The 19,234-nt window shown below is 41.3% G+C and overlaps 1 protein-coding gene across 1 annotated transcript in view; it reads right to left on the bottom strand.

Annotated features, from left to right (window-relative positions):
* Positions 1 to 19,234, bottom strand: part of LOC126080896 (membrane-spanning 4-domains subfamily A member 4A-like) — a 382,640-nt gene that overhangs the window by 15,589 nt on the left and 347,817 nt on the right. The window lies entirely within an intron of this gene.

Raw genomic sequence — 19,234 nt, forward strand, 5'->3', positions numbered from 1 at the left:
TCCCAGCCCACGGCACAAGAAAGCTGAGTGCCTTTGGGCAGGAGTCTTACTGGCAGAGTAGGGTGCCTTTGGGCACTGGTGGAGCTAGGTTTATTGACCTATGGAGCTAGAGCTGAGTGACTTTGGGCCAATACTTACTGGCTGAGTGGGTTGCCTCAGGGCAATTATCAGCAGAGCTAAAAGAGCTTTGAAACACTTGCCAGAGGTAAGCAGTGGCCAACGTGCTAGAGGGGGCATGCCTGCAGGCATGGCTGACAAAAGGCTGTCCTGATGGAAGAACTATAACCTAAGCATTCTTGAACCTGACCTGTAGCCTGTTACTTCCCTAATAAGCCCCAGAACTGTGAATGTTGTCTATGAGTTCTGTGTGGCCATCTCAATGTATTATTGAACTTGACAGAGAAGTAGAGAGTTCTGTGGAGGGACCATTGGTGTCAGTATTGGTAAGGTGTCAGAGAGAGGAGGCAAGTCTGAACTTCACCTCAGAGGAGTCAGCCTTGGGCTGTTGATCTTGATTCTCGTTCCCTTTCATGAAGTTAGAGGAGATCAGATCCCACTGCCCAATATTTTCACAATGTCCTTCATGTCATCCCACAATTTGTCCGCTCTTCTGTCATTAGTGTTCAATGCTTAAGGTCTATTCTTGAGATGGTCTTTCAATTCAGGTAGGATATACTTAAGATCATACGTTGGCTCTCATGAACTTATTTTAATTTTCTTCATCTTCAACGTGAACTTGCTTATGAGCAACTGATAGTCTTTTACACATTTGGCCCATGGCCTTGTTCTAAGTGGTAATATTGAGCTTTTCCATCATCTCTTCCCACAGATGTAGTTGATTTGATTCCTGTGTATTCCATCCTGTGAGGTCCACCTGCATAGTAGCTATTTATGTTGTTGAAGAAAGTATTTCCAATGAATATGTCATTGATCTTGAAAATTTCTATTGTGTGATCTCCGGCATCATTTCTATCAACAGGCCATATTTTCCAACTGATGATCCTCCTTCTTTGTTTCCAAGTTTCACATTCCAATTACCAGTAATCATCACTACAATGTGGTTGGTGAGTGAATTTGAAAAGTAGTTACATTAACTGGTCTTCCTTGTAGGCGTATGGTTATCATCCTATCACTGACAGCATTATACTTCAGGGTAGATCTTGAAAATTCTTTTTGATGATGAATGTTATGGCATTCCTCTTGAGTTTGTCATTCCTAGCATAGTAGACCATATGATTGTCTGATTCACAATGGCCAATACCAGTCCATTTCAACTCACTAACACCTAGGATTATCAATCTTTATGTGTTTTGTTTCATTTCTGACAACTTCTAATTTTCCTAAATTTATACTTCATACATTCCATGTTCCAATTATTATTAAATGTTTGCAGCTGTTTCTTCTGATTTTGAATCATGCCACATCAGCAAATGAAGGTCCCAAAAGCTTAACTCCATCCTCATCATTAAAGGTGACTCTATTTTGAGGAGACAGGTCTTCCCTAGTCATATTTTGAGTGTCTTCCAACCTGAGGGGCGAATTTTCTTTCACTATATCACACAAATCCTGCTGTTATTCATAAGGTTTTCACTAGCCTTTTTTTTTTTTTTTTCTAATTAGACCACCAGGTCCTTCTTGCTAGTTTGCCTTTGTCTTAAAGCTCTGCTGAAACCTGTCCACCATGGATGACCCCGTTGGTATTTGAAATACTAGTGGAATAGCTTACAGCATTACAGCAACACACAGGCCACCACAGTGCAACAAACTGACAGACAGTTTAAGAGTTTAATGATAGCTATTATTGGCATCGGGGCCCTGGTGGCACAGTGGTTAGGCATTAGGCTCTAATCAAAAGGTCAGCAGTTTGAGCCCACCAGCCACTCTTTGGAAATCCTATGGAGCAGTTCTACTCTGCCCTGTAGAGTCGCTTTTAGTGGAAATTGACTCAAAGACAATGGGTTTAGTTTCAGAATTTGGTATTATTGGCATTAGTATTATGAGGTATATAAAAATTCCCAGACATAGGACAGGGTTTGCTCTCCTTCAGACTTTGAACCTCTGCTGTAAATAGGTGAAGGGGAACATAAAGACAACTCTATCTCTTCTCAACTTTGTAGAGGTGAATAAATGGAAGCCCATGAATGTGAATCAGTTCCCTGATTTTTAACATAAATATTGTTATAAAATTTTCTCCTATTGTTAGTGAATGAAACTTGATACTTTATTCTCATTTATACTCTCAATTTTCAGATAATTTTTTTGTGTGTTTATTGGGGGTGGCATTTTTTGAATTTTTTAAAATTTTAGTATTAATTATATTTTTAGATTTAATTCATATTATAGTTATTGTTATTAAACTTATAACATAAAATTGATCTAATAGTTCCATTTGCTAATATAAACCATTTACTAAGACCTGGTAGTCACTGGGCCAGATAATATAAATTGGCTGTATAACAACCACCTCCCTTACTCTTCCTTGCTACAAAACCATCATTTTGTTTAGTGCCCCACAAGCTTCAAGGTAAAATCAACCCTCCCTAGTCACAGTGGTGAATCTTGATAAGAGCAAACCAATAATGGCAGGTTTATCCCCATTGCCCATTGTTGGTTTGGGAATATGATTATAAAACATTCTGAACACTAAACTAGGTCAAGAAGTTTTATATGGCCCACCAGGAGTCCTTGATGAGGTTCTGTATCACCAACCGAGGACCAATCTGGAAATTGACCTTCTGATTTTTGAAATAATCAATGCTTTCAATATATAAGCCATTCTGGGTTGGGTCTTTGGTTACATGCTGCTGTAAAATATTATAACTGATAAATACTAAATGTTTAATTTGCCTAATTTTCTCCATCTTTTGTATGGTTATTCCCATATTAAATATGGAAAACTGGGTCAGAGGGAGGTTATATATTTCTCAAGATTATAGAAATACAAGGAAGAGTTAGTACAGTGTATCTGAAGGTACTCTACTCACCACTGCTGACCCCCGCAGTGGGTAACCTATGTATATTGAAATGGGTACTGTTTCAAAAACTGGCAAATAGACAGACATCCTAATTATTCCCAAGCTGAGGTTTAACAAGGCAATCAGTATCCGGACAGCCTAGAAATGATGACAAAAGTAAAAACCAATTATCCACCACTGAAATGGTGCCCAAGCCAACCTTTCTCCAACCACTGAATCATTTTCCTTCTCAACTTTTTCGAATAATCATATGTCCTTCTTGATATTCTCTGTCAATGTTTTTTTTTTTTTTTTCCATGTAAAGAACTGTGAATATAGTAACTTAGCAGAATTATCTCTTGGGATATCTACCTTTGCCACATGAATTTCAAAATAAAAAAAGGCTGTGCCGGGACCTGCTCAGAGATATTATACCGGTACCCATGATGCTATTGCTATGACAACTGTTGCTCTCCTTTGCCACATTGCTCAGGCAGAGGAGAAACAGGAGTTAGAAAAAAGTCTTCTAGTAAGGATAAGTGACCTGAAGGAAGGAGAGTCCCTATAGGAGAAGAAGAGAAAAGAGTAAATATGACATGTTCTTCAAGTCTGGGACCTGAGGCCATGACTGTGAGGACAGAGGCCAAAAGTTAGGGGTGATCGAGTACAGTTGTTCCATGACATAAAAAGGAATCAAAGTGTCCAAAATGACTTTGCCTGAGCTACAGGTAAATTTTGTATTCACTTTCCTTCCACTAGCACTAACACATCTTTCTTTACACACTTCATTGCTTTCAGGGAAATCCACCTATAACTCCAGAGGGGAAAGGCATGGAGGACATAAGAGTTTTCATTATCTGCAGAGCAGGACTGGCTGAGAAAGTGACCCAGAGAGAGATACTAACAATACACGGCCATCAGGTATCAGGGAGGCCTGTGGAGGGGACACCATCCAGTCCACACATGGCCTTTTCTTTTGCTGCTTTTCTATGTGGAAGTTAAATATATTTATCATGGATGACCCACATGGATTAGAAGCTTGCTGTGATAGGATATTTTTCCTCTTTTTTTTTTTTTTTTCAAGTGATAGGGTCTGAACATCAAATACTGCTCTTCTGAAGATCAGTTGATGTGATATGAGGCTTATAGGAGAGAGTATTCATCATTAGGTCTGATCAGTTTACAACATTTGTCTTCTCCCAGATCTGCACCTGAGTTACCCCGAGGTATGGGAGTACCTTCTTGAAGGACTCTGCCTCTTGCCCCCTGGAATCTTGTGATTTTGCCATGGCAGCAGAAAAGTTGCTACAATAAGAAACGTAATTCAGTATGAGGTCCTGGAAATGACAGGAGAGGGGCACTTTGAGACAGGCTCCCCCATAAGACAATCTCTGCTCTGCATTCCTTCACTAAGTTATAACAGCTGTTAGGACATTTTGCAACATGTTAAAGAGGGAATTTATTTCCACATCCCTGTTTTGCTATTTCTTAGAGAGATGGGAAGGAGGGGGTTACATGTTTCCTGAGAGCATGATATTCATTTCGCCAGTGGTTAACGTTTGTGCCAATCTTTTTGACTTTGTTTCAAAGATTGTTCAGAAGAGTCAGGGTTGTCTTCTGCTTCTTGCTCTCATGGAATAAACTAGACACATGCAACATTGACGTGGTGGTGGTGTCTGACATCCTCTAACTTCACAAGGTGGAAAGAGAATCAATATCAACAGGCCAAGGCTAATTTCTATGAGGTAGAGTTCAGACATGCCCCCTCTCTCAGCTGTCTTTAGCAGTTCTGACACCAACTGTCCCTTCCATGCTACTCTCTACTTCCCTGCTGGGTTCAATAATTCATTGCAATGGCCACACAGAACTCAACAGACAATACTTATGATTATAGGGATTATTAGGGAAGCAACAGTTACAATTTAGGCTCAGAAACACTAAGGATACAGTTCTTCCATCAGGAGAGACTCTTTCCAGCCCCGGCTCTTAGCCTCTGCCTAAAGGCACTCAGCTTTCTCAGTGGCCTAGACTGCCACCACACTGTGTCCTGCTGTGGGGTCTCTGCTGCTGAGTCTCTGCTGCTGGGCCTCTGATGCGGCTTCTCTCTGCCTTAGGTGTTACAGCTCACTCTCTCTCTCTGTCTCTTGGTTCCATGAGCTTCTCAGTGCAGGGATCCTGGGTTCAAAAGACCTCCTGGCTCCTGCCTGTTCTTCCTTGGGTTGTTAAGATCTCTCTGCTCTGGAATTGGCTCTCTTTTAAGGCAAAACTGACAAATCCCCTTGGTAGGCTACAATTAACTTATTTGTAGAGTTCCACTCAATCACTTGGGTGGGATTCAAAGACTATGGCTAGAAAGGCCACAAAAAAGTGACCACAACAAAGGACTAGGCAAAGGCAGGCCAGCGGGCACTTTTCTTTCTATTGCAGACTCCACTTTGACGATAACCGAGTTTATAAAGTAGGTTACATATTAAATGCTGCTGAGTATTGTGATGGTTCAGATTGTGTGCCAACTTGGCTGGGCCAATGATTCTCAGTGTATTGGCAGTCATGTCATGTTGTGGTCACGTCCCTGATGTGTGACCACCCCCATGATGGGACCTGCTGTGAGTTGCCAATGGGAGTTTCCTTGGACATGTGGCCTGCATTGAGTGTGGGCGGGTGTTCTGGCAAAGCTCAGGGGCTTTTGCTCCTTCTGGATCCTGCAACTGGCTCCAGTTAGTCTGACCTCTGGTTCATGGGACTTGAGGTAGCAGCTTAACTGTGGTCTTGCCTGCTGATCTTGGAATTTGTCATTCTTCACAGCCTTTGAGCAACAGCCCTGCCCCTAGACCTGCTGATCTTGGGTTCACCAGACCTTGCATCTACGTGAATCAGGAGAAGCCCCTATACTGACCAACGGACTTGGGACCTCATAGCCTCTACAACCACAGAAGCCATTTCCTTGATATAAATCTCTCTCTCTGTATATATATTTATATGCTTTATTGGTTTTGCTTCTCTAGAGAACACAGCATAAGACAAGTATATATAGGAGCCTTGGTGGAGCAGTGGTTAAAGCACTCAACAGCTAACCAAAATGTCAGCATTTCAAACCCATCAGCTGCTTTGTGAGAGAAACATGTGGTAGTCTGCTTCTGTAAAGATTAAAACTTTGGGAAACCTATGCGGCAGTTCTACTCTGTCTTATAGGGTCACTGTGAGTCAGAATCAACACAACAGCAGTGGGTAAGTAGGTGTATTGAGACTGAACCGTACATTTGAGCATCCCCTGGGCAGAATACAGCAACTAGATTAAAGAGGGGAGGGTAAAATAAATAAGGGCCTTCATTTTAGCCTTAAATCTAATCCACAATCTCTAATCCATTTTGACCTGGGAGAACTGACTCTCTGGTCTTAAATTCAAGTCATTTTAATAAAGCTTATAATTTGATCTCCATTGAGCAATTTCTCCCAGAGGTCAAGATCATTAACTTTCAATTCTAACATTCAAAGAACTAAAAAGAAAATATTTATCCTTCCTCAAAATTTCTCTTTCAAAGTAAGTAATGTGGCACAACAAGAAGTGTGTAGAGAAGATTATTTTGGATCCCTATAATTTGTCCCTAATATAGAGCTAAAGGTAACAAGAGCCATAAGAGAACTAAGGAAAACTCCAAGTATCTTCCCTTAGTGGAAGGCCCCATAATTAACTCAGTTGTTCCTGTTAATAACCTGGGAGTTCATCATTGATGCCTTCTGTTACTCACCCTCTGTGTCTAATCAATCGTGTTCTTCTGATCCTAGCTCACAAACGGTTTTTAATTCTGTGCACTTTTCCTACCTACCCAGACCAAGCCATCATCTTATTTCTTAAGAATATTTCCTTAGCTTCCTGGTGTTGAACTGTGTGCACTCATGGCCCTGTCTGGATAATTCTTTCTCAGTCTGTAACCAGAGTCATTGTTTTAAAAGGCAAAGACAGTAGTGTTAAAATCCATTGCTGCAAGTCAGTTCCGATTCACAGTGATTCTTTTGGGCAAAGTAGATCTGCCCCACAGGGTTTCCAATGCTGTAAATCTGCAGGAAGAAGACCACCACAACCTTCTTCCATGGATCAGCTGGTGGATTCAAACTGTCAACTTTTCGGTTAGCAGGCAAGTACTTAACTTGTGTGCAACTACGGCTCCTGACAGTAGTGTTACCCTCTTTAATCCTCCATTAGCATTTTATTGCCCTTAGTATAAAGTTAAAAATTTTAAGGTTGTTGAGAGAAGAATCTCTGCTACTTAGTCCACATTTATTACCCTAAACTTACCTTGAATCTCTCTCCTTTTTCTTTTCAAAGCCCCAAATATGTTTGACTCATTGTATTTCTTTCAAATCAACAACCTCTTTCCTATATTGAGGCTTTTGAACATGTTGAACCTATTGTTAGGAATGTTCTATCCCTCCCATGGCTGCCCTGGAATAAAAGCCTACCTCAGTATCTAGTCCTTTTCATTTATTGCCAGTATTACATGCGCTCTTTTTTCTCTCAGACACAACTATATAGCTCACTTCTCCACTTCTCACAAATGGCTTACTCAATCTATGATAATGATGGTAGTTTAAGAAACTCTGTTATTTCTCTTTTACACCCTAGAAGCCAAAATTGTTGCATATGAACTTTTTTGTCTCAAATGCAAAGGAACCTCTATATTCATCTCTCAGACATACCCTTAGGCCAAGGATTTAGGGATTGTAGGCCCTGTCTTATCAAATACCCTTGGTAGTCTTTTTCTATATTTAATGTATCTCCAGTAAGACTTTGAACTTTGCCGAGGACAGTGATATTATATACAAACAATACTTCCAAGTGGCTCTATGGTCTTGCTATATTTCTGTCCCCCATGCACGTGTCATTTTCTTGTCCTGTGGAGGCTTGGGTGTTGCTGTGATACTGGAAGCTATGCCACCAGTGTTCAAATACCAGCAGGGTCACCCATAGTGGACAGATTTCAGCTGAGCTTCCAGACTAAACGGACTAGGAAGAAGGACCCAGCACTCTACATCTGAAAAGAATTAGCCAGTGAAAACCTTATGAATAGCAGTGGAACACTGTTTGATATAGTACCGGATGATGGGGGCCTCAGGTTGGAAAGCACTCAAAATACAACTGAGGAAGAGCTGCCTCCTCGAAGTAGAGTTGACCTCAATGACATGGATGGAATCAAGTTTTTGGAACCTTCATTTGCTGATGCAGCCCGACTAAAAATGAGAAGAAACAGATGCAAACAACTAATAATAATTGGAATGTATGAACATTGAATCTAGGAAAATTGCAAGTCATCAAAAATGAAATGGAACTCATAAAATATTGATATCCTAGGCATTTTGAGCTGAAATGGACTGGTATTGGCCAGCTCGAATTGGTCAGTTATACGTTCTACTATTCTGGGAATGAAAACTGGAAGAAGAATGGCGTTGCATTCAACATCAAAAAGACATTTCAAGATCTGTCCTGAAGTACAACATTGTCAGTGATAGGATAATATCCATATACCCACAAGAAAGATCAGTTAATACAACTTCTATTCGAATTTACACACCAACATCTAATGCCGAAGATGAAGAAAATGAAAATTTTTACCAACTTTTACAGACTTGCCTCCTTTAACTGAAACTGAAAATTTTGCCTTATGTCAGCCTGTGACTGTGTTTGTGCCTCATGCGGTTCTCACCACACTGGAGCAGAAAGGCAGACTCTGGCTCACAGTAGGCTGAAAGGTCCAACAGGGAGCCCAGCTCGTGGCCAATCAAGAGGTGACCCTCAAGGTAACGTCTACACTGAACCCAGCCACTCTGTTACCAACAAACCCTGCAGGTGAACCAGCTCATGACTGCCACCAAACTCTTGAAGAAGTCTATTCCAGTCGGCCAGACTTGTCCGACCAGCCCATTTCAAATCCGCCACTTAACTTTTATGACTTCTAGAAACAGCCTCAAATTACACTTGTAGAGACCTCAAACAAACAACTGAATGGAGAGCAACAATAGATTTTCATGGATGGCCCTAGTAAAACAGAGAAAACATCAGAAGTTACAAAATGGCTCATTAATAAAATCATTCCCAGATGCAGTCTGCCTACAATGATCAGAAGCGACAATGGATCTCACTTCACCTTACAAATTACCCAAAATGTCTCCAAACTTTTACGAATCAACTGGAACTTAAACTCAGCAGGAAGACCACAATCAATCAGAAAAGTTGAAAAGACAAATCACATGCAAAAAAATCAAATTGCCAAAATCTGTCAAGAAACAAAAATAACCTGCCCAAGCTTTGCCCTTAGCCCTCTAGCTGGTATGAGTCGCCCTCAGAAGGGTGCTCAAATTGAGCCCTTTTTAAATTCTGTAGTGAAAAACTGTTTCTTAAAAATTACTTGCCTTCAACAAATGCTCAGGTTTCTGTCACTGGGGAGCTCACTGTCCAAAAATGTTTGTTGTCTTTGGCTGGTGTCCTATCTTCTATTCACAGGCATCCTCTCAGCCTTCTGAAATAATCTGTTGACAGCCAGCTTCACCCACTCTAGCCTGGTGAACAAGTTCTGCTGAAAACCTGGAAAGTGAAGCCCCTTGAACCCCAGTGGAATGGACTGTACACTGTTCTTTTAGCTACCCACTCGGCAGCTAAACCTAAAAACATCAGAGCTTGAGTGCATCACACTTGCCTCAAAACTGCACCGGCCCAGGACAATCTTCTGCCACAAGAACAACCTCAGCAAAACAACTGAACCTCTGAGCCTATACATGACTTAAAATATCTGTTTAAAAAGAAAAACAGAGCTAATGTCTAACCCGTGCCCCTCCAACCAGGAGACCCTCCCTCATGATTGTGTTCTTTTTTTAAAATAATTTTTATTGTGCTTTAAGTGAAAGTTTACAAATCAAGTTAGTCTCTCTCACAAAAAAACATATACACCTTGCTACACACTCCCAATTACTCTCCCCCAATGAGACAGCCTGCTCTCTCCCTCCACTCTCTTTTTGTGTCCTTTTTGCCAGCTTCTAACCCCCTCCACCCTCTCATCTCCCCTCCAGGCAGGAGATGCCAACATAGTCTCAAGTGTCCACCTGATCCAAGAAGCTCACTCCTCACCAGCATTCCTCTCCAACCCATCGTGCAGTCCAATCCATGTCTGAAGAGTGGGTTTTGGGAATGGTTCCTGTCCTGGGGCAACAGAAGGTCTGGGGGCCATGACCACCAGGGTCCTTCTAGTCTCAGTCAGACCATTAAGTCTTGTCTTATGAGAATTTTTTTTTTTTTTTTTTTTAACCCACTACTCTCCTGCTCCCTCAGGGGTTCTCTGTTGTGTTCCCTGACAGGGCAGTCATTGGTTATAGCTGGGCACCATCTAGTTCTTCTGGTCTCAGGATGATGTAGTCGGTGGTTCATGTGGCCCTTTCTATCTCTTGGGCTTGTAATCACCTTGTGTCCTTGGTGTTCTTCATTCTCCCTTGATCCAGGTGGGTTGAGACCGATTGATGCATCTTAGAAGGCTGCTTGCTAGCATTTAAGACCCCAGACACCACTCTTCAAAGTGGGATGCAGAATGTTTTGTTAATAGATTTTATTATGCCAATTAACTTAGATGTCCCCTGAAACCATGGTCCCCATACCCCTGCCCCTGCTACGCTGGCCTTCTAAGCATTCAGTTTATTCAGGAAACTTCTTTGCTTTTGGTTTAGTCCAATTGTGCTGACCTCTCCTGTACTGTCTGCTGTCTTTCCCTTCACCTAAAGTAGTTCTTTTCTACTATCACTTTAATTAGTGAAAGCCCCTCTCCCACCCTCCCTCCCTCCCCTGTCTCGTAACCACAAAAGAATGTTTTCTTCTCAGTTTAAACTACTTCTCAAGTTCTTATAATAGTGGTCTTATACAATATTTGTCCTTTTGCAACTGACTAATTTCACTCAGCATAATGCCTTCCAGGTTCCTCCATGTTATGAAATGTTTCACAGATTCCTCACTGTTCTTTATTGATGCATAGTATTCCATTGTGTCAATATACCGTAATTTATTTAACCATTCATCCATTGATGGGCACCTTGGTTGCTTCCATGTTTTTGCTATTGTAAACAGTGCTGCAATAAACTTGGGTGTGCATATATCTGTTCGTGTAAAGGCTCTTATTTGTCTAGGGTATATTCCAAGGGGTGGGATTGCTGGCTCATATGGTAGTTCTATTTCTAGCTTTTTAAGGAAGCGCCAAATTGATTTCCAAAGTGGTTGTACCATTTGACATTCCCACCAGCAGTGTAGAAGTGTTCCAATCTCTCCACAACCTCTCCAACATTTATTATTTTGTGTTTTTTGGATGAATGCCAGCCTCGTTGGAGTGAGATGAAATCTCATTGTAGTTTTGATCTGCATTTCCTTAATGGCTAAAGATTGTGAACATTTCCTCATATATCTGTTAGCTACCTGAATGTCTTCTTTAGTGAAGTGTCTATTCATATCTTTTGCCCATTTTTTAACTGGGTTATTTGTCTTTTTGCAGTTGAGTTTTTGCAGTATCATGTAGATTTTAGAGATCAGGCACTGATCAGAAATGTCATAGCTAAAAACTTTTTCCCAGTCTGTAGGTAGTCTTTTTACTCTTTTTGTGATGTCTTTGGATGAGCATAAGTGTTTGATTTTTAGGAGCTCCCAGTTATCTAGTTTTTCTTCTACATTCTTTATAATGTTTTCTATACTGTTTATGCCATGTATTAGGGCTCTTAACGTTGTACCTATTTTTCTTGCATGATCTTTATCGTTTTAGATTTTATATTTAGGTCTTTGATCCATTTTGAGTTAGTTTTTGTGCATGGAGTGAGGTATGGGTCTTGTTTCATTTTTTTGCAGATGGATATCCAGTTATGCCAGCATCATTTGTTAAAAAAGCTGTCTTTTCCCCATTTCACTGTTTTGGGGCCTTTGTCAAGTATCAACTGCTCGTATGTAGATGGATTTATGTCTGGATTCTCAATTCTGTTCCATTGGTCCATGTATCTGTTGTTGTACCAGTACCAGGCTGTTTTGACTACTGTGGCGGTATAATAGGTTGTAAAATCAGATAAAGTAAGGCCTCCCACTTTGTTCTTCTTTTTCAGTAATGCCTTATTTATCTGGGGCCTCTTTCCCTTCCATATGAAATTGGTGATTTGTTTCTCCATCTTATTAAAGAATGTCATTGGGATTTGGATAGGAATTGCATTAAATGTATAGATTGCTTTTGGTAGAATAAAAACCAAAAGCAAACCCAGTGCCGTTGAGTCGATTCCGACTCATAGCGACCCTATAGGACAGAGTAGAACTGCCCCATAGAGTTTCCAAGGAGCACCTGGCAGATTTGAACTGCTGACCCTTTGGTTAGCAGCCGTAGCAATTAACCACTACATAGACATTTTTATAATGTTAAGTCTTCCTATCCATGAACAAGGTATGTTCTTCCACTTATGTAAGTCTCTTTTGGTTTCTGGCAGAAGTGTACTGTAGTTTTCTTTGTATAAGTCTTTTATGTCTCTGGTAAGATTTATTCCTAAGTATTTTATCTTCTTGGGGGCTACTGTAAATGGCATTGATTTGGTGATTTCCTCTTCAATGTTATTTTTGTTGTTGTAGAGGAACCCAACTGATTTTTGTATGTTTAACTTGTATCCCGATACTCTGCTGAACTCTTCTATTAGTTCCAGTAGTTTTCTAAATATGTCATCCCATTGCCTTCTTGCCTGCATGGTTTCTGCCGAGCAGTCCAAGCTTATTCTTATTGGCTCTCCCTTGTAGGTGACTTTTCTTTTATCCCTCGCTGCTCTTATAATTGTCTCTTTATCTTTGGTTTTGGCAAGCTTGAGTATAATATGTCTTGGTGACTTTCTTTTAAGATCTACCTTATGTGGAGTCCAGTGAGCATCTTGGATAGATATCTTCTCATCTTTCACAATATCAGGGAAGTTTTCTGCCAACAAATCCTCAACAATTTTCTCTGTATTTTCTGATATCCCTCTCTGTTCTGGTACTCCAATCACTCGTAGGTTATTTCTCTTAATAGAGCCCCACATGATTCTTAAGGTTTCTTCATTTTTTTTTTAATTCTTTTGTCTGATTTTTCTGCAAATATATTAGTGCCAAGTGATTTATCTTCGAGTTCAGAAATTCTAGCTTCTACTTGGTCAATTCTGCTCCTCTGACTTTCTATTGAGTTATCTAATTCTGTAATTTTATTGTTAATCTTCTGAATTTCTGATTGCTGTCTGTCTATGGATTTTTCCAGCTTATTAAACTTTTCATTATGTTCCTGAATAATCTTTCTGAGTTCTTCAGTTGCTTTATCTGTGTGTTCCTTGGCTTGTTCTGCATATTGCCTCATTTCCTTCCTGATGTCTTGAAGGGTTCTGTATATTAAACTTTTGTATTCTGCATCTGGTAATTCCAGGAATGCACTTTCATCTAAAAGATCCCTGGATTCTTTGTTTTGAGAGCCTGTTGAGGTGATCATGGCCTGTTTCTTTATGTGACTTGATAATGACTGTTGTCTCTGAGCCATCTATAAGTTATTGTATTAGTTTATGCTTGCTTACTGTGTTGTAGCTGCTTGCTTTGTTTTGTTTTGGTGTACTCCTATGGGTTGCTTAAGTGAGACAGCTTGATTATTGTCACCTTTGGAGCTCTGGTATCCTGTCCCCAGCTGGCTAGAGCTGTTATCAGGTATATCAGTCTAGGAGTCCATTCAGTTTTCTTGTATGAATTCAGCTCAGGTTTCCGGGTAGCTTATATCATGTGTGTGGTACGGGCTCTGTCCTACAGTCTTAGAGGGGCAGGGGTGATTGGCGTATTTACCCTTATCTGATTGCAGCAGGGGGTCATGCTCTGAACAAGGCAGGGGGCTGAGAACTGACCCCCAAGTGTCTCTAAGGAAAATGCATCTCTGTTCCCTAGAGTATGCTGGTGGATGGGCTCTGCAGAGGGACCATGGGCACCCAAAGATTTTGGTGTAAGGACTGGGAGGCAACAGTTATCCCTGGGTCCCTGTCTCAGGTGGCTGGGTGACCCCAGTGGAGCCACCAGTCCTTAGGTCCCTGTTGTTGGTAGGTGAGGATCTTGTTTAATAGGCAAAGCAATGTCAAACATCAAACACCCACCTCTCCACCGCACAGCTGAAATGGTTGGAGTTTGCCAGCAAGGGCCTATTCTCCCAAAATAGGCCCACACAGGTCAATGCAGAAGGGAAAGGTGCTCAAGGTCCATGGATGGTTTATGCCTGGACAGGAGCTGCTTCTGTCCTGAGCTCCCCCAGTTAATGGAGCTAGCAAATTATCTTTTCCCTCCAGTTGTAAATTTTTTCCTTCCTCAGTGCTGGGAGGATGGCTCCAGGTGCTCATCAGGGTCTATCTCAGGCCTAGGGATTCAGCTGCTGAAGCTGGGTTGGGGGTTGGGGGGGGCGTGGTAAAATATACGCAAGTACTTAGCTTTTGCTGAGAGCGCCCTTCTCCTCAGGTTCCGGAGGTGTGAGTGGGCTGTGTGACTGGCTGCTTCTCTCTGAGGAAACTGCGGCCAAATGCTAGTGCCAGCCTGCCGCCGCCATCGCAGCTCCTGGAATGGTGCCTGAGGGCTCCTGGCGATTCAGGTCCGGTAACTCCTCTCCACTTCTGAACAGTCTCTTCCTTCTCCTGCCCCTCAGTTTGTTGTCTAAGCTTGCCTTTGATGCTCAGGGCTCCCAGCTTGTCCCAAACATACTCCTTTCACTTGTGTTTTGGGTCTTTGTTGTAAAGAGGGCTTGACGGAAGTGTCTGTCTATTCCGCCATCTTTGCTCCACCTCCATGATTGTGTTCTTAATGTTTACATTGCCTTTACTGTCTTGGCAATGGTTGTGCTCTTCCTTCTCTTTTTTCAGCAGCTAAAAACTCCATCTGATTGGTGGTCATGGATACCTTCACCACTGTTTCCCTGTTTCCACTGGCTCTGGCTGGTTGTTACTCTACTGATAATTCTTTTACTAATCTGCCTGCTTTGCCCTACCTCTTAAACTGTCTTACCAGGTTCATTCTAAATCGCCTAACAGCTGTGAACTTCATGATGCTTCAGACTTCTGATCTAGTTCCCCTTAACTCAATAAACCTTAGATCCTACAAGGCGCAAGCTAACACCAGTCAGCAAGCTCAAAAGTTCTGGAGATCTGGACAACCACCTACATAAAGGCCTATCTTCAAGACCCTGAAAATCAGAGAAGGGAATGTACTGACAGGGTTAAACTGTTCCCTGACCTCCCATCATCCACCCCCCACCACACCCCCAACGAGAGGCCTGTAAGTTCCTGATAAGACATTTCTGTGTAACAACACAAAGTCATCTTACTGCGTCTCTGCTCGAGGCCTCTTCTCTGCTCGCTAACTGCCCCACGTCCATTCAGACTAGATCAATAAGTGGCAATGTAGGTCTTAGATAACCTTCATGTGTCATATCCCCCAGCCGTCATATTGCAACCCCACTGCACCCACATACATGTTAATTATTTCCTGAAATTGACCCCCATTCCAGAAATTACATGAGTTATGCTTAGGTCCCTATCCCAAACCCTATAACTGCCCTAGAATCCCCAACCTTGGGAAGCTTGATTTGAGACTTAATCTCCAAGCTCCTTGTTCAACGGGCTTGAAATAAAGTCCACTTTCTCTTTCTCATAGGCCTGGTGCCTCTCAATTGGCTTGAGGGGTCACACCAGGCAGGACCCATTCCCATTGGGTTACAGAGTTGTTGGATGGGTTTGAACCACCAACCTTTCAGTTACCAGCCAGGTGCTTAACCATTGCACCACCAGGACTCATTGTTGGCCAGTCTAGTAAATAGTAATTTACATTTCTGACCCTTACATAAAGGAAACTTCAGGGAAATCAAGAGACCCCCACTGAACAAGTGATTTCTTCTTTTTTTCCTGTTCATTACATTAAAAGCTGCCTACATTTCAGGGAACTCAAACTTTGCTTTCTTGTAATGGCTGGACTTCATATATTATCATGAAGATCAATTTTCTGGCAAATATTTTCCCATTTTTTCTAAGAAATCAATAGGTCTTCATATCCAGCGTCTAAAGTCATTTTGGAGAGCACCTTGGATTTACTCTTCTCACTTTGAGATAGGAAAAGCACACTGTAGAAGAAATAAAATATGTTAGCTCTTCAGACCTTATGCAGATTCAATTTAATGTATATATTTCTTTTGATGCCATTTCCTCCAAATTTTGTATACAGAACTCTTAGTTACTCCAAGACTAATAGAACACGTTATTAAGCTCTTCAAGTAATTGCTCTTTCTCAGCTGAGTATTCATTAGCTTTTCTATAAGAAATTCTTGGATAAATTGAAACAATTTAATTCAGCTACTTCAGACCATGTTTGTGGTAGGGGGATATGCCAAAGGATTTGATTCAACAATATATTTTTATATCTTTAGGGAGAAAAAGAATTTTATGATTACAAGGAATAAAAATTGGAGAATATGACACTTGTTGTGTGCTATCGAGTCCACTCATAGCAACCACATAGGACAGAGTAGAACTCTCCCACAGTGTTTCCTAGGCTGTAATCTTCTCAGTAGCAATTGCCAGGTCTTTTCTTATGAGGAGCCTCTGGTGGGTTCCAACAACTGATCTTTCGGTTAGCATTAGAGTGCATAACCATTGTACCAACAGGGCTTCTAATAGGACACTTACTGAATCACATATGCAAATGTACTTTACCAAGTCAAGACTGTTAAAGAGACTTATGGCTGTGGCAGAAAGTGTTTCTGACTAGAAAGGTGACAATCCAAGTTCCAGTAACTTGAACACAGGCACAAAGTCACAGTGTCATCAAAACCCCTTCAAGTGTATCTCATGACCAAAGAATGGTTCTTTCTGCCACTCTTGTTGACATAGTTCAACAGAACCCAGAAGTTGAGGTACACCAGGCAAAATCAATGAGACCATCCAGCACACTTACCCCTGGGAACTCAGAGCAGGCTGTTTCTACCAAAGCACGATAGCAAACACAGCGACGCAGAACTCCAACATAGTGAAAATCAGCAACATAGACATCACTCCCTGAAAGTCAGGAAGTAAAAGGTCAGTGGTGCTTAAGGCAACCAACCTACGTGTCTTGTTGGGAGGTGATTGCAGAGACAAAGTCTGCCTTATCCGTGAGACAGTGAAGTGAAGACACCATCGGGAAGAGAAAACTGCTCACTCTAAGCCTAAAAACTGGCTCAAGTCGATGAGCAATTTGCTCATTGATCTTCTTGAGAAGAAAGGTGGGGGAAGGTAATTTAGTCAATTAGCCCAGTTTATACACTGATGATGACAGCAATTAAATCACTTGACCCATTTTATGCACTTGTGTCTTATCTCTTTGCAACATAACTAGTTCTGATCATATGGTATTAGTGAGGAACAGATCGGCTTGGTAACTAACCCCCAGGACTGAAAAGGAACAGCTTTCAGTCTAGGCTCACCTTTATCATTTAAATAGCTGGTGAACCTGGGCAAGGCTATCTCTCTAGCTTCCATTTCCTCATTTGTCAAGTGTGCATAGGAATATTTTCTTCTCGGAGATTTGTATAGATCCCACGAGGATAAGACTGTGCAAGCCCTTGGTAAAAGTTGCTACCTTCTAAGTTATCTTAATCCCTTTGGATGAATTTCCTGGGCCTGTCTTGATAGAAGTTAGAGTAGGAAACAATAATCAAGGTAGCAAGCTGCCAAAGTTGCTAAGAACTCAAGCCAACCCCTGTTCTCTCTACCTCCCTGCCCCCCCCAAAAAAATCAAGACCTCGAGTTCCACCCTTTCTGTTCCTAAGCATCCTTCATGCAGAACTGGCCACCTGATAGAACAGGGGAGGCAATGTGATTGCACAAACCTCTAGCTTATGTACACAAAGGTAAAAAAGAGATGCACCTTATCTATATTAGCTAAACATTGTCCCAGGAAACAAGCTTAATATAATCATGCTTATTTGTTATTGTCGTTGTCAGGTGCCATGGGGTCACTTCCAAGTCATGGTGATCTTATGTACAACAGAGTGAAACACTGCCCAGTCCTGCGCCATCCTCACAATCATTGTTGTGTTTGAGCCCATTTTTGCAGCCACTGTGTCAATCCATCTCATTGAGAGTCTAACTCTTTTTCACCGACACTCTACTTTACCAAGCATGATGTCCTTCTCAAGGGACGGATCCCTCCTGATAACATGTCCAAAGTATGTGAGACAAAGTCTTGCCATTCTTGCTTCTAAGGAGCATTCTAGCTGTACTTCCAAGACAGATTTGTTCATTTCTTTGGTAGTTCGTGGTATAGTCAATATCCAGTACTCTTCTCCAACAGCATAATTCAAAGGCATCAATTCTTCTTCCATCTTCCTTATTCATTGTCCAGCTTTCCCACGAGAGACCACTGAAAATGCCATGGTTGAGTCACGCACACCCGAGTTTTCAAGGTAATATCTTTGCTTTTTAATGCCTTAAAGAGGTCTTTTGCATTAGATTTGCCCAATGGAATGTGTCCTTTGATTTCTTGACTGCTGGGTTCATCGGTGTTGATTGTGAATCCAAGTAAAATGAAATCCTTTACAACCTCAATCTTTTCTCTGTTTATCATAATGTGGCTTATTGTTCCAGTTGTCAGGATTTTTTTTTTTTCTTTATGTTGAGGTGTAACCCATACTGAAGTCTGTGGTCTCTGACCTTCATCAGTAAGTGCTTCAAGTCCTCTTCTTTTTCAGCAAACAAGGTTGTGTCATGTGCACATTGCAGGTTGTTAATGTTTCTTCCTCCAATTCTGATTCCACATTCTTCTTCATATAGTCCAGCTTCTTGGATTATTTCCTCAGAATGCAGATTGAACGGGTATGGTGAAAACATACAATCCCCATGCACACCTTTCCTGACTTTAAACCATGTATAATCCCCTTGTTCTGTTTGAAGGACTGCCTCTTTATCTATGCACAGATTCCTCATGAGCACAGGTAAGTGTTTTTGAATTCCCATTCTTTGCAATGTTATCTATAATTTGTTATGATCAAGACAGTTAAATACCTTTGCATAGACAATAAAACATAGGTAAGCATCTTTCTGTATTCTCTGCTTTTAGTCAGGATCCATCTGACATCAGCAATGATATCCCTGGTTCCATGTCCTTTTCTGAATCTGGCTTGAATTTCTGGCAGTTCCCCATCTATGTACTGCTGCAATGACTTTTGAATCATCTTCAGCAAAATTTTACTTACAAGTGATATTAATGATATTGT

Source organism: Elephas maximus, chromosome 7, assembly GCF_024166365.1.
Source record: "Elephas maximus indicus isolate mEleMax1 chromosome 7, mEleMax1 primary haplotype, whole genome shotgun sequence".
Lineage (NCBI taxonomy): Eukaryota > Metazoa > Chordata > Mammalia > Proboscidea > Elephantidae > Elephas > Elephas maximus.